The sequence below is a fragment of the Rana temporaria genome, chromosome 2, assembly GCF_905171775.1.
Source record: "Rana temporaria chromosome 2, aRanTem1.1, whole genome shotgun sequence".
Taxonomy (NCBI): Eukaryota; Metazoa; Chordata; class Amphibia; order Anura; family Ranidae; genus Rana; species Rana temporaria.
In genome coordinates this window covers 144374344-144386618 of record NC_053490.1, presented here as the reverse complement: position 1 = coordinate 144386618, position 12275 = coordinate 144374344, and positions in this window count along the sequence as shown.

Here is a 12275-nt window from a genome sequence, read left to right as displayed (position 1 = left end):
AACGGCAGGATGGGTTCCTCCCTGAGAAATTGTGTCAGGGAAATGAATTAATCCACATAATTTTGGGCCCAACGTGGGTGCTTTGCTTTATTTGGGAAATGCAACGCGTCTGTGCGGATGGAGACAAGCTGATCACCTACACTTCTGTGCAGGCGTCTTGCGCTTCCCCAAATCAAAGACGGGTATTCTTGAGAAAAGTTTTTAACCCATCGTCCCTTCTGCCGGGTTGAACTTTTACGTTTTATGTTACTTTGAATGGGGCTGTTTCAGCGATTATCTGTATGGAAAGGGGGTGGCACAGTTTCCTTATCTGGTAACAGTGTGGTAAGTGAGGGTGGACCGTGAGTGCCACAGGTGCCCTGACACGCTGAGTGTGTCAGATCACCCAGTACAGATGGTGCACAATCTATTATACATACAAATGTGTGATGTGGAGGTCAAATTCTCTTTGCACAGAGCGATTTAAGAGGGCAAAAGAATCGCAGTAGCCTTGTTGTATTTGTGTGAACAAAGAGAACGCTATTTTGATGCCCAGACATATTTTTGTGACATATATTTCCATACAGACGGAAGGAACATGGAGTGATTTAAGAAGGTGATATAATCACAGTTGCCTTATCAGCTTTGTGTTCCATATCGCTGAAAATTTAGTATTCCGTGTATTTCATGTGTTTTGTGTATTTTGTGTTCTGTGTATGTATTGTCTGTCCGTGCAATTTTTTTTACATGCATTTTTGTTCTGGGTAATGCAAGCAGCACACACTACAGCCTGTTTTAAGGTTCCCCCCCCCTTCCTCCCCCTCCCCTGTCCCGAAGCCCAGAGCATTGGATTTCTCTGCAGTGCAAAGTTTTTTTTCTATTATCCGTGGAACTGGTGTGTGTTAGTACTGCATCTATTGTTTTTTTTCCTCGAAGAAGAAGAATGCTGTGCTTTTAACCCTTCCTGTGTCTTATTGACCACATGTGTTGGCTGTTACGAGGAAAACAGGTTTTTTAAATGGTTGAACTAGGATATTGCCACTGTTTCTTTATGATTGATGTATAGAATGGGATTGTAGTACCTCATAATGCTGGGCTTAGTTTAGCGGTTACAAGATCTATGTGGAGATATTTTTGTCAGAATTTATCTGTTTAAAATCTCAGTAATTCACAGTAATTTAAGGTTTTGGGACAGCCCAGGCTATTTGTATATTCAAATCTATGTGTAAATTGGTTGAACATGATTGTTCTGAACTCATGGAGGTAGAATCCGCTCATTTGCTGTCCTGGATGCCCTGACCCCAATGCCTTGATTCACCTTGTATGTTTCTGGCTCCATGGGGTAGCTGAGGTGGTAGAGAGTGAGTAAATCCTTGCGTTCATTGCTACAGTCCTTGTGTTCACAGTCACAAAAGAAATATGAGGGGATTCTGGGTATCACATTAGAACGTTTTACATATCACATTTAAACGGTTTTATTCCACATACCATGCCATGCCACCCTCAGGGTTAGTGGGAAAGTGGCCCCAATGGGGGAGCATTCATTATCCCCTTTTGAAATCTTGTTTGAGACAGTCTCTAGATTAGGTTGCTATAAGCTATGACAGGTGCAATTACAGTCTGATACTTTGAGAAATTATGTGACCGCTCTTGGAAAATAAAATAACTAATATCCGTGTACGAGTTCTTCTCGCATTTCTGATGTAGGTACCGATAATTACCGATATCCCCAGGGTGATGATTAAGAGGTTCCTTCGAAAACATTCTCTGGAGATGAGATATGATGGACTGTGCCACCCACATCTGAATGAAACTATGTATCTTTTTTCAAATACATGTGATTGTGATTACTGGGATTTGTGGGTTGGAATATAGGTTTTGATATATGTAGATCCCAAAAATATATATTTGTCTGAAGTGAATATGTTATGGACTATAAAGGTTTAGTACAGGGCAAATCTTTCTTTAATAATAAAAGGTAATTTGTACACAATCATTTGAAGATCTGAAAGAAAGCCCATATTAATTTAATAGTTTTGTTTGATATAGAGATCTCTTTCTCTCTCTTTCTTTTTCTTTCTTTCTTTCTTTCTTTCTTTCTTTCTTTCTTTCTCTCTCAGGTATTTTACTAAAATATGGTGTTAATCTGCATAGCTAAAGAAAAGGTCAGTTAAAATAGTGAAAAATAAAGATACAACATGAACAGATTATGCAGTGTGATAAAGCCACAGTTATGCAAATTAATCATGCAAAAGTTACTTTATACATTTTTCAGTGGACATTTATTGTGAAGGAATTTTGTGCTTTTATAGCGGATCCCTATATTGGCAGAATTGAACTTTCTGAGTATCTAGGAAAAAAACAAGATGCGCTAAACTTTTAAAAAACAAACAAATATACCCAAAAATCATGTCATAAATGATTGTCCATGAGTAATGCAAAACATAAAATCAGGAAAAAAGTGATCAAAGTCCTTAGAAAAGCAACGTAGATCATTTCACCAGTGAAATAGAAGGAAGAAACAAAGTCCACAAATGTTGATCATAAACTGTAGTGACAATCCAATAAGAAAAGATCCTCCACCATAAGAGTATTGAATCCGCTTACCAGATTCCCAGCGGTCCCTTAATCAAAAGAGGACCCCAGAAAGCATGTAGGTTAACACTGTGGAAGTTGAAGTATAGATGGGCCGAGCTTGATGCTAATCCCCATCTCAATCCAGTAGATGGAAAACTTGGTTAACGAGTATCATGGAAAACACATAGAGGGCCGCAATAGTGTAAAACCATAGATACATTTATTAAAATAAAGACAAAAACACACTTACATGGTAGCAGTGTCAAAAAGGCATGTCAGTTTGGAGCTCCGGCCGGAAGCAAACCAAAACAACCCGTCCAATAGGTATGGAAATAGTGCAATCAATGGGGGGTGATCCGATGCAACACACGTTCCGCCCGACCGGTTTCGCAAAATATCGCTTCCTCTTGGGGCACGGGTGGCACACCGCATCACCCCCCTAAAATAACAGTGACATTATGTGCCAATTATTAGGGAGCAGGATAGACATATATTTAAATCCCCAAGTGTAGATAACTATTCATAGAAAATAAACGCATCTACTTTTAACACAATGGCCCAGATCCACAAAAAACTTACGGTGGCATATATATTGATACGCTGCGTAAGTTCTACGATGCGCCGGCGTATCTTTGTTTTGTATTCACAAAACAAGATACGCCTGAATGTGGGCTAGATCCGACTGACGTACATCTCAGTACGGCGTCGGTTCTTAGGTGCATATTTACGCTGGCCGCTAGGTGGCGCTTCAGTTGATTTCCGCATAGAGTATGCAAATTAGCTAGATACGCCGATTCTCAGAACGTACGTCCTCCCGGCGCATTTTTTTACGTAGTTTACGTAAGGCTTTTTTCGGCGTAACGTTACCCCTGCCTCATGAGGCGTACGCAATGTTAAGTATGGACGTCAGGACAGCGTTGAATTTTCCGTCGTTTACGTCGTTTGCGTAAAACGTTCGTGAATAGGGCTTTGCGTAAGTTACGTTCACATCGTCTAGCAATTGAGCGGGCGGAATTTACTTTGAAAATTCAACGTGATACTGATCATGCGCGCGCATGCGCCGTTCGAAAAAAGCGTCATTTACGTGGGGTCATGCTTAATTTACATAAAACACGCCCCCTGTTCCTCGTTTGATTTAGGCGCGCTTACGCCGGCACATTTACGCTACGCCGCCGTAACTTTAGACGCAAGTGCTTTGTGATTACAGCACTTGCCTCTCAAAGTTGCGGCGGCGTAGCGTAACTACGATACGCTACGCCCGCTTATATTTACGCCTATCTACTTGGATCTGGTCCAATAAGTTTAGAAAAACATTTGTAAGCCTCAGATGCCCCCCCAGTGGCTGAAAATAATATCTCCTCTGGTACCTGGCTGATCGTAAAGAATTTCCATCCAATAGAAAGGAAGCCAAACCCCCTGGGATGAACTCAGGACAATTTTATGAGCATATTGTTCAAAATGGTATAAAGATGGTGAAGGCCCATAAGGCATGATCACAGACCCTACATACCATGAAGTCTGCTGATCTCCCCATTCCAACTGTGTTTTAAGGAATTCAAATATATATTTCCATAAGTTTAAATTTCATGATCCCAGGGGGAGTTCCGTAGCTCCATAAAGTCTTGGTACTCTGTTGGTTGAATAATTATCCAAATTTAGCAATATTAGTCTGTTGACTTGGTGAGACACATTTCGGATTTCTTTCCGGCTGGAAGAAACTCAAAGGACTGTTTCCCTGAAGCAACAAGGAATATGCGTGTTGATTTTAAAGCACAAATTACTGTACCTATTTTTCCAACAGACCATTATGGGCCCCTCTGAGTTATTATATTAATTATCGTTTAGCCACAAGTTGATGTTTTTATAGTGTATGCGTAAAGTGCCAACTACCAGTAAATCTCGTTCTGTATGAAATTGTATGAATATACTTGATAATTAATAAAGTCAAAATATTTACTTATTAATTTGGTGGGAGATATTTTATACTTTGGTAAGAAAACCCCATAAATAAATGAACTCAGGAAAAGATTATGGTATGCATTAAAATTCTGAACTAAGTTCATCAAATTACTGTAAGGTTGGAGGCACTAATTAAAAGAGATATAGCATTAAGATCTAAATAGAAATCTCATACCATACTCACAACAAAAAGGAAACGTTTTTGAATCTGTCCATAATGACAAATAGGGAAAATAATTAACAAAATAACATAAAATAAAAATTAAATATAAACCATTGGCTCGCAAACCTCTGCACTTATCAGCACTGTGATGCGGCTGGGCTTTACCACTAGGGGACAGATGAGAAACGCTTACCGACCCATGGGGGCATTTAGCCAAGCCCACATATACACAAAACATCTCCACACAAAAAAAGAGAAAGGAAAAAATATATAGGATGTAAATAACTGAATATCCCCATCCTATTCTGCCAAAGCAGAAACAAGGGGGCGCAGAAGATAATCAATAATGTAAAGAATAACAAATGATACATTAAATAAAAAAGGGAGGCAAATAAGGGATGGTGCATGTCTTACTAACAATAAAAACTTTCATGACACAGGATATTGTCTTGGCAGAGGTTAGGAAAATTACAGTATATGTAAATACAGAGAGAAAATAATCATTTATAAAAACAGAGAATCACTCGGTTAGAAGTTAGAAATGAGGATAAAAAATCACTACAAAATAGAACTGGAGTCCTATAAAAGTGAGCCCATAGAACATATCAATGGTCCACTTACCTACAAAGTCAAACAAATTGCTCTTAGGATGATGCCCTTGTCATCCTAAAAAAACAGTCACCGTAGCTTTCTGTGATGATTGCTGGCTCTTAAACTTCTCAAGTCTCGTACACACGTTCGGTTTTCTCGGCAAGAACCAGCAAGAAAACTGCTGGCAGAGCTTTCTTGCCGAGTAAACCGAGCGTGTGTACGAGGCTTTCATGTTTCTCGTCTGGAAATCTGGCCAGAATCTCGACAAGAAAAATAGAGATCCTGCTCTCTATTTTGTCATCGAGATTCTTATCGGCCTGTTTCCCGACGAGAAACCTGAGAGTGTGTATACTTACCTGTCGCAGTGGAAACCCGTGCATGCTCGAAATGACTTTGACGCATGCGCGGTAGCTTCCACGGCATAGGTAGGGTGAAGCAAGATGGCGGCGATGGCATTGAATGTGACGAGCGCATGCTCGTCGTACACAATGACATCACCTCGTTCTCGCCTTTCAAAAAAACCTGCGGTTCTTTTGAAAGGACTGTGTGTACACTCGGGCTGCAAGAGATTCTTGCCAAGAATCTCGTCAGGAAAAATAAAGTTTTTTTCCGGACGAGATTCTGGCCCGTGTGTACAAGGCCTTAGACTTTGGAGAGGAAGTATGACATCATTCCATGGACTGATAAATCATAAAAATATGCCCACACTTCATTCCTTGTCACCAGATCGGCACAAAACATATCTTTATTTGCTTTAAACACTTTCAGCAGATCAGAGAAGACTTCCTCCCTTCTCTCCTTCAAATCTGTTGTCAACTGCCAAGGTACCCACTTAGCATACACTTTCCAATAACCTAAGTCTTTTACCATCTTTGTATTGCATTGTGTGACCACAGTCCAGCTATTCAGCAAGCTCACAGATTGTGACCCGTCTGTCCACACAAATCATCCAATCACTGACAAATCATGTTAGTGGTTGCAGTACTGTATATGGTCTCCCACAGTGTGGTTTGTCTTCAATGCTGTTTTCACCTTCTTTAAATTTGTTTTTACCTGCTAGGAAAAGGAAGAATAAAAGAGCCAATATAGAGGAAGAGTTACTCTACCACTATGTGAAATTTGAACGACCTATGTAAGGAACTTAAAAAGTTATGCCCACGTTTGCATTCATTTTAGTACATACCTTGTATCTCAGAGTTTAATTTTCAATTTTGCCTGGAATGTACCTTTTAAGCAATGAATTTGGTCAGGGCCCATCCCCAGAAGTAATGTCTGTACCATAGATGTAGCATGAGCATGATAGACGTACCACAGCTTGGATAAGTATAATGTCGTTTTATTTTCATGAAAAAAAAATTTTTTGATAGTCCTAAAGCGGCTAATGCTTGATTAGATAAAAATAAGCAGCATCATGAATAGGGTGTTTAGCTGAGATGATATCTCATTATTGTAAAAATGGGATAGTTCTTTGTATAATTAGCTAATGGCATTAGGAAGATGACCTTTTTTTACTCTTTTCTTTATTTTTATTTGCAATCATCTTCTTTTTTTGTGCGGTTGTTGAATAGATTGGGAAAGTAGATAATAATAATTAAGCCTGGATCTGTTCTTTCTTTTTTTCGCCCCCTGTTTTTTTCTAGGGGAAAAATGTTTTATGAGGCGTTTTGTGTTTTTTTCCCCTCCACCTTGTGCTTTGTGAATCAAGCACTTATGCTGTAAACTTGCGGCGGTGTAACGTAAATGGGATACATTATGCCGCCCAGGGTGTGAAGGATTGGAGCTGTTTCCATAGCTATCAGTCACATACACTATGTATGCCAGTGTGAACAAAGAAATTCAAATAATGGCTAACAAATATATCCACGTGCCATACAAAATTGTCTTTGTGCATCAGCATCAAAATGAGATCTAAAAGTGGAGTCTGAAAATAGCAATTTCAAAGCGATTGAGAAAATTGACAACCTATAGGATTAAAGCTTCTACTCAATTCGCATTTCACAAATAGCAGAGGTCTAAAATTAAAAAATTTCAGCTTGATGGTATTTTTGACAAGTGATCTGATAGCTTCAGAAGTATATTCCGGCTCTATTAAACTGCCAATCAGGAAAATAACAATGAAATAACAGCTTCAAAGCAGCAACGGGCAGATGCCCTTCTTCAATTTTCATCCCAGTAACCAGAGAAACAGGACATCTTTCCCGTACATTCGCCTTTCTTTTAGGAAGCAGACCGAAATGACATTGTTTACTTAAAAGAAATATCTCACTCGGTGCTCTTCCAGTTTTTCTATTTTCTTTGCTTGAAGGAAAATTGTCCTCCACTATACCTGTGTAACCTACCAAGCAATCCTCAAAGAAAAAACCTTTAAAATACTTTTGTTGATAAAATTCTCAGCCAGAGTGGCTGCTGTGACATTTATTGAAGAGACCCGACACTTCAGAAACAAAGCAGCTTATTAAGATTAAAATGGCACACTCTGTAGATCATTGGGGCCAGATTCTCAGGATTCTAGGGGAAGAAAATTGGTAGTTTGTTGTTTCACAGAAAGCTCAAGTAAAATGTAAATACGTTCTTTAATCTATATATTCATTAAAAAAAATTAAAGTTTTTTTTAAACTGCATTTCTGTGGCCACTTCCTACTTACTTATAGCCCACCAGCTGAAGTTTCAAATCAGGGAGACAATAATGCCCTGTACACACGATCTGTTTGTCCGATGAAAACGGACTGTTTTCATCGGACGAACAGATCGTGTGTGGGCCCCATCGATTTGTTTTCCATCGGTGAAAAAAATAGAACATGTTTTAAATTGTTCCTATGGATAAAAAAAACGATAGAAAAAAACGATCGTCTGTGTGGAAGTCCATCGGTCAAAAATCCACGCATGCTCAGAATCAAGTCGACGCATGCTTGGAAGCAATGCTGTATCTTGGCCTAGGCCAACAAGGCCCAGGCCTAGGGCAGAACTTTGCAGGGGGGCAGCATGAAAATAGTCCTCGCCGGCTTGCTTTACACTTTTAGTGTAGTGCCAGTCTTATGAGGTGGACTGTGCCGCAGGAAAAATCAGTCTGGTGCCCCCATAAAGCGGCGGCTCTGCTGTCGGTATGATAGGGATGGCGCAGACACAAGGGACACTAACATGGTCACCTATACCTGGCAGGTAGGTAGTAGGACTCTCCTGCAATCCTTTGCTTGTGTCAGTTGTACATGTTAAGGAATCTTAATTTTATTTCTGTTGATTGCTGATGAGAAAAATAAACAGATGGATTTATTTGTTCCTGCCCCAATCCTTCCTTTGTTCACTGCCTGGACCATATACCTTCATCACTGTGCTATATGTTTTCTGCTGCACCACTGTTTGAGAGGCTGCTGCAGTTATGTTCCTGTTGTATTTATGATAATGGCCCTGGTATGCTAGTGCCTAGGACCTCTGGACCATGGCTATGGTTTACATCTACTTTAACCACTTCCCGACGGCCGTACAACTATATACGGCCGCAGGGTGGTTCTACTTCTCTGGGGCGCCATCATTTGACGTCCGCCCTTTTCCGCGTTCCCCGCGCGCGCTCCCGAGCGCGCAGCGGGGAACTTCTGTGCTGGCCGTGTTCCTTGGACACAGCCAATCACAGATCGCCGTGAACGGCCAATCGGAGTGGCCGTTTGCTAGGCGATCTGTGCGGCCAATGAGAGATGATCTCATATATTTACATATGAGATCATTTCTCATTGCCGGCTCTCACAGACAGCGGTGCTGTCAGGGGAGAGAGGAGAGCGATCTGTGTCTCTTGTACATAGAGACACAGATCGGTCACCTCCCCCAGTCACCCCCCTTCCCCCACAGTTAGAACACTATATAGGGAATACATTTAACCCCTTCCTCACCCCCTAGTGTTAACCCCTTCCCTGCCAGTCACATTTATACAGTAATTAGTGCATATTTATAGCACTGATTGCAGTGTAAATGTGAATGGTGCCAAAAATGTGTCAAAAGTGTCCGATGTGTTCGCCATAATGTCGCGGTCGCAATAAAAATCGCAGATCGCCGCCATTACTAGTAAAAAAAAAATAATAAAAAATAATAATTTTGTCCCTTATTTTGTAGGCGCTATAACTTTTGAGCAAACCAGTCGCTTATTGCGATTTTTTTTTTTTTACCAAAAATATGTAGAATACGTATCGGCCTAGACTGAGGATAAAAAAATTTTTAAAAAAAAATTAGCTATTTATTATAGCAACAAGTAAAACATTTTTTTTTTTTTCAAAATTGTTGCTTTATTTTTGTTTATAGCGAAAAAAAAAAAACGCAGAGGTGATCAAATACCACCAAAAGAAAGCTCTATTTGTGGGAAAAAAAGGACGTCAATTTTGTTTGGGAGCCACGTCGCACGACCGCGCAATTGTCAGTTAAAGCGATGCAGTGCCGAATCGCAAAAAGTCCTCTAGGCAGGAAGGGGGTTTAAGTGCCCAGTAAGGAAGTGGTTAAAGACAGATACTCATTGTGATGCAATTGCCTATATGTCTCAGTTTAATTCTCCCTGCTAATTTAATGCTGTGGGTTAGAGGTAACAGGTGTTTCATGTGTGATTCATCTCTCTCTGTGAACACTGTTCATATGTTAAATAAGGCTATCTTTTGAAAGGCCTTTAATTGTGTGGCAACGCTGTCTAAAAACCTTTTGATACTCAGAGGTGTTAATAGGTGTCAAGCTGCATGCAGGGACGAAACGTCTGCTTAGGAAACTCAGTGTGTGAAGGTGGTTTGTTGTTATGCTGTTTAAGGAATGTGCAGTGATTAGACATGATAATTATCGGTCGGTGCCGACCTGTCTGGAATGTTTTAGTAATTAGCCTTAGTGTGTGATTAGGGGGGGTGGAGATTTCATTGTTGCTTGAATGTCTTGGACTGTATAAAAAGCTGAGAAGAAAACCATTAAACTGTGTTGTTCCAGCAGTAAGCTTGGCATGTGTGGCTTTCTGGGCGACTCCAGGATATTCCTCCTCGTGGAATATTGGGGTGATTTTTCGTTATGGGAAGAAGGGAACGTTGACGGGGATATCATTGTAATACCGTCACACTCATTTAATATGATACTGCATATACAATCGGTTCTTTTCCATTATGTGATTAACCAGCACACTTGTGATAAATAGTGTTTCCAGTATTTCTAGCATAAGATCTGAGTTTCTGTCCCTTAATCTACATGTGTTATATTTAAACATCGCATTTCTACTATATTTAGATGCAGTACAAAAGGCACCTGTCAGCAGATTTTTTTTTTTAGTAATGGGTACACAATGTAGGTTAGACAGATGAACTACAAACTCTTTTGCAGCTACACATAACTGGCTTCTAGATCCTTTTATCTAATGCTCCTTCTTTGTATAGTTTACATAATTTGCGTAGTATAAGGTTGAAAAAAAAGACATAGGTCAATCCAGTAAGTTCATCCTATGTGCATGTGTGATTTTTTTATTCTCTAAAATTTCTCCAATTTTAACTTTCTGTTCCATATTCTTATCCTCTCTAGTGATCCATCTTTTTTAAATGTTGGCATGCCTTTTGTACTACTTTCTGCATGTTCTGTACACCCTGTTTGTGGAACATTAATTGCCATCCATTCTGAGAGGCATAGGCATGCGCACAGGGTGTGCCTAATCACCCCATGTGCATTAGCATTATCCAGGGGCAGCACCAGGTGGGTGGTTGGGGGTGCCAGTGGCCAGTGTAAATGCCCCCATTATATTAAAGGCTAGGTTCAACCCTAGGAACACATTACACCTATTTTTAGGGTTTAAGGTAATATGATCTCAATCAACTGTCTCCCACCTCCAGAGCCTCCTCCCTGCGACAGCGTGTGTGTTTAAACTTTGGGGTGCACACCCTAATGCAATAGGCTGTGCACACCTATGATGAGAGGGCTGTGTTTGCAGCACCTCACACACATGCTATATGTATGCAGGGTGAGACATCTCTGATGAGGGACTGACTGTTTACCTGCTTGCACACTTTAGTTACAATTACAGTTGCACCAATACCACTTTTTTAAGACCGAGTACAAGAACCAATACTTTTTTCAAGTACTCGTCGATACTGATTACCAATACTTTATTTTAATGGCATATGACAGTGACACTAATATGCAGCACTGATAGGCACTGATAGGTGGCACTGATGGGCACAGTCAGTAGTTTTTTTTTACAATTTTATTTTTAACAATTAATTTTTTTATTCATTTATTAAATTTTTTATATATTTGTTGTTACTTTTTTTTACATTTCTTTCTTTATGGGGGGGGGGGGGGGCGGTGTCAGTGTTTCTTTTTAATTTAATTTAGGTTTTTTTCAGCCCTATCAGTCCTATCAGGGGGCTTTGGTAAAATATCAATGGTCTAAACAGACCTCTGACATCTCCCCTCTGAGACAGGAAAAGGGACTGAGGACAGAGATTTCCTCGTTCCTTTCTCTGCAGCCTCAGCTGCACTGAAGATGAATGGACAGGAGACAGAGGCTCCAATTCATTCATAAACTTAAACACAGTTTACGATGATCAGTTATGAATGGAGAGTCAGTGATCAGTAAATGACATATTTACGGGCTCCTTACTCCGCTCTCTATCCTGACAGATCAGGGACAGGAGGGGACCAGGAGAAGGACACGGCAGACCCAGGAAAACAGAGAGGTACCCGGAGGAGGACACGGATGGGGGCCCGGAGAAGGACGATGAGGGGGACCCAGAGGAGGACACAGAGTACACAGGGAGCCAGAGGAGGATACAGGGGTCAGTCAGGGGTGATCGCAGAGGCTGAGAAGCGTGTGTCAGATGCTTTATTGAAAGTCACGCAGAGAGATCGGTGCTTGTAACTCCCTCACTGTCGCACCGATCATCTCTGAGGATGTCCAAGTATCAGATTAGGCATTGGAGCATTTGCACGAGTACTAGTACTCGTGCAAATGCTCGGTATCAGCACCAATAACGATACTAGTATCGGTATCGGTGCAACCCTAGTT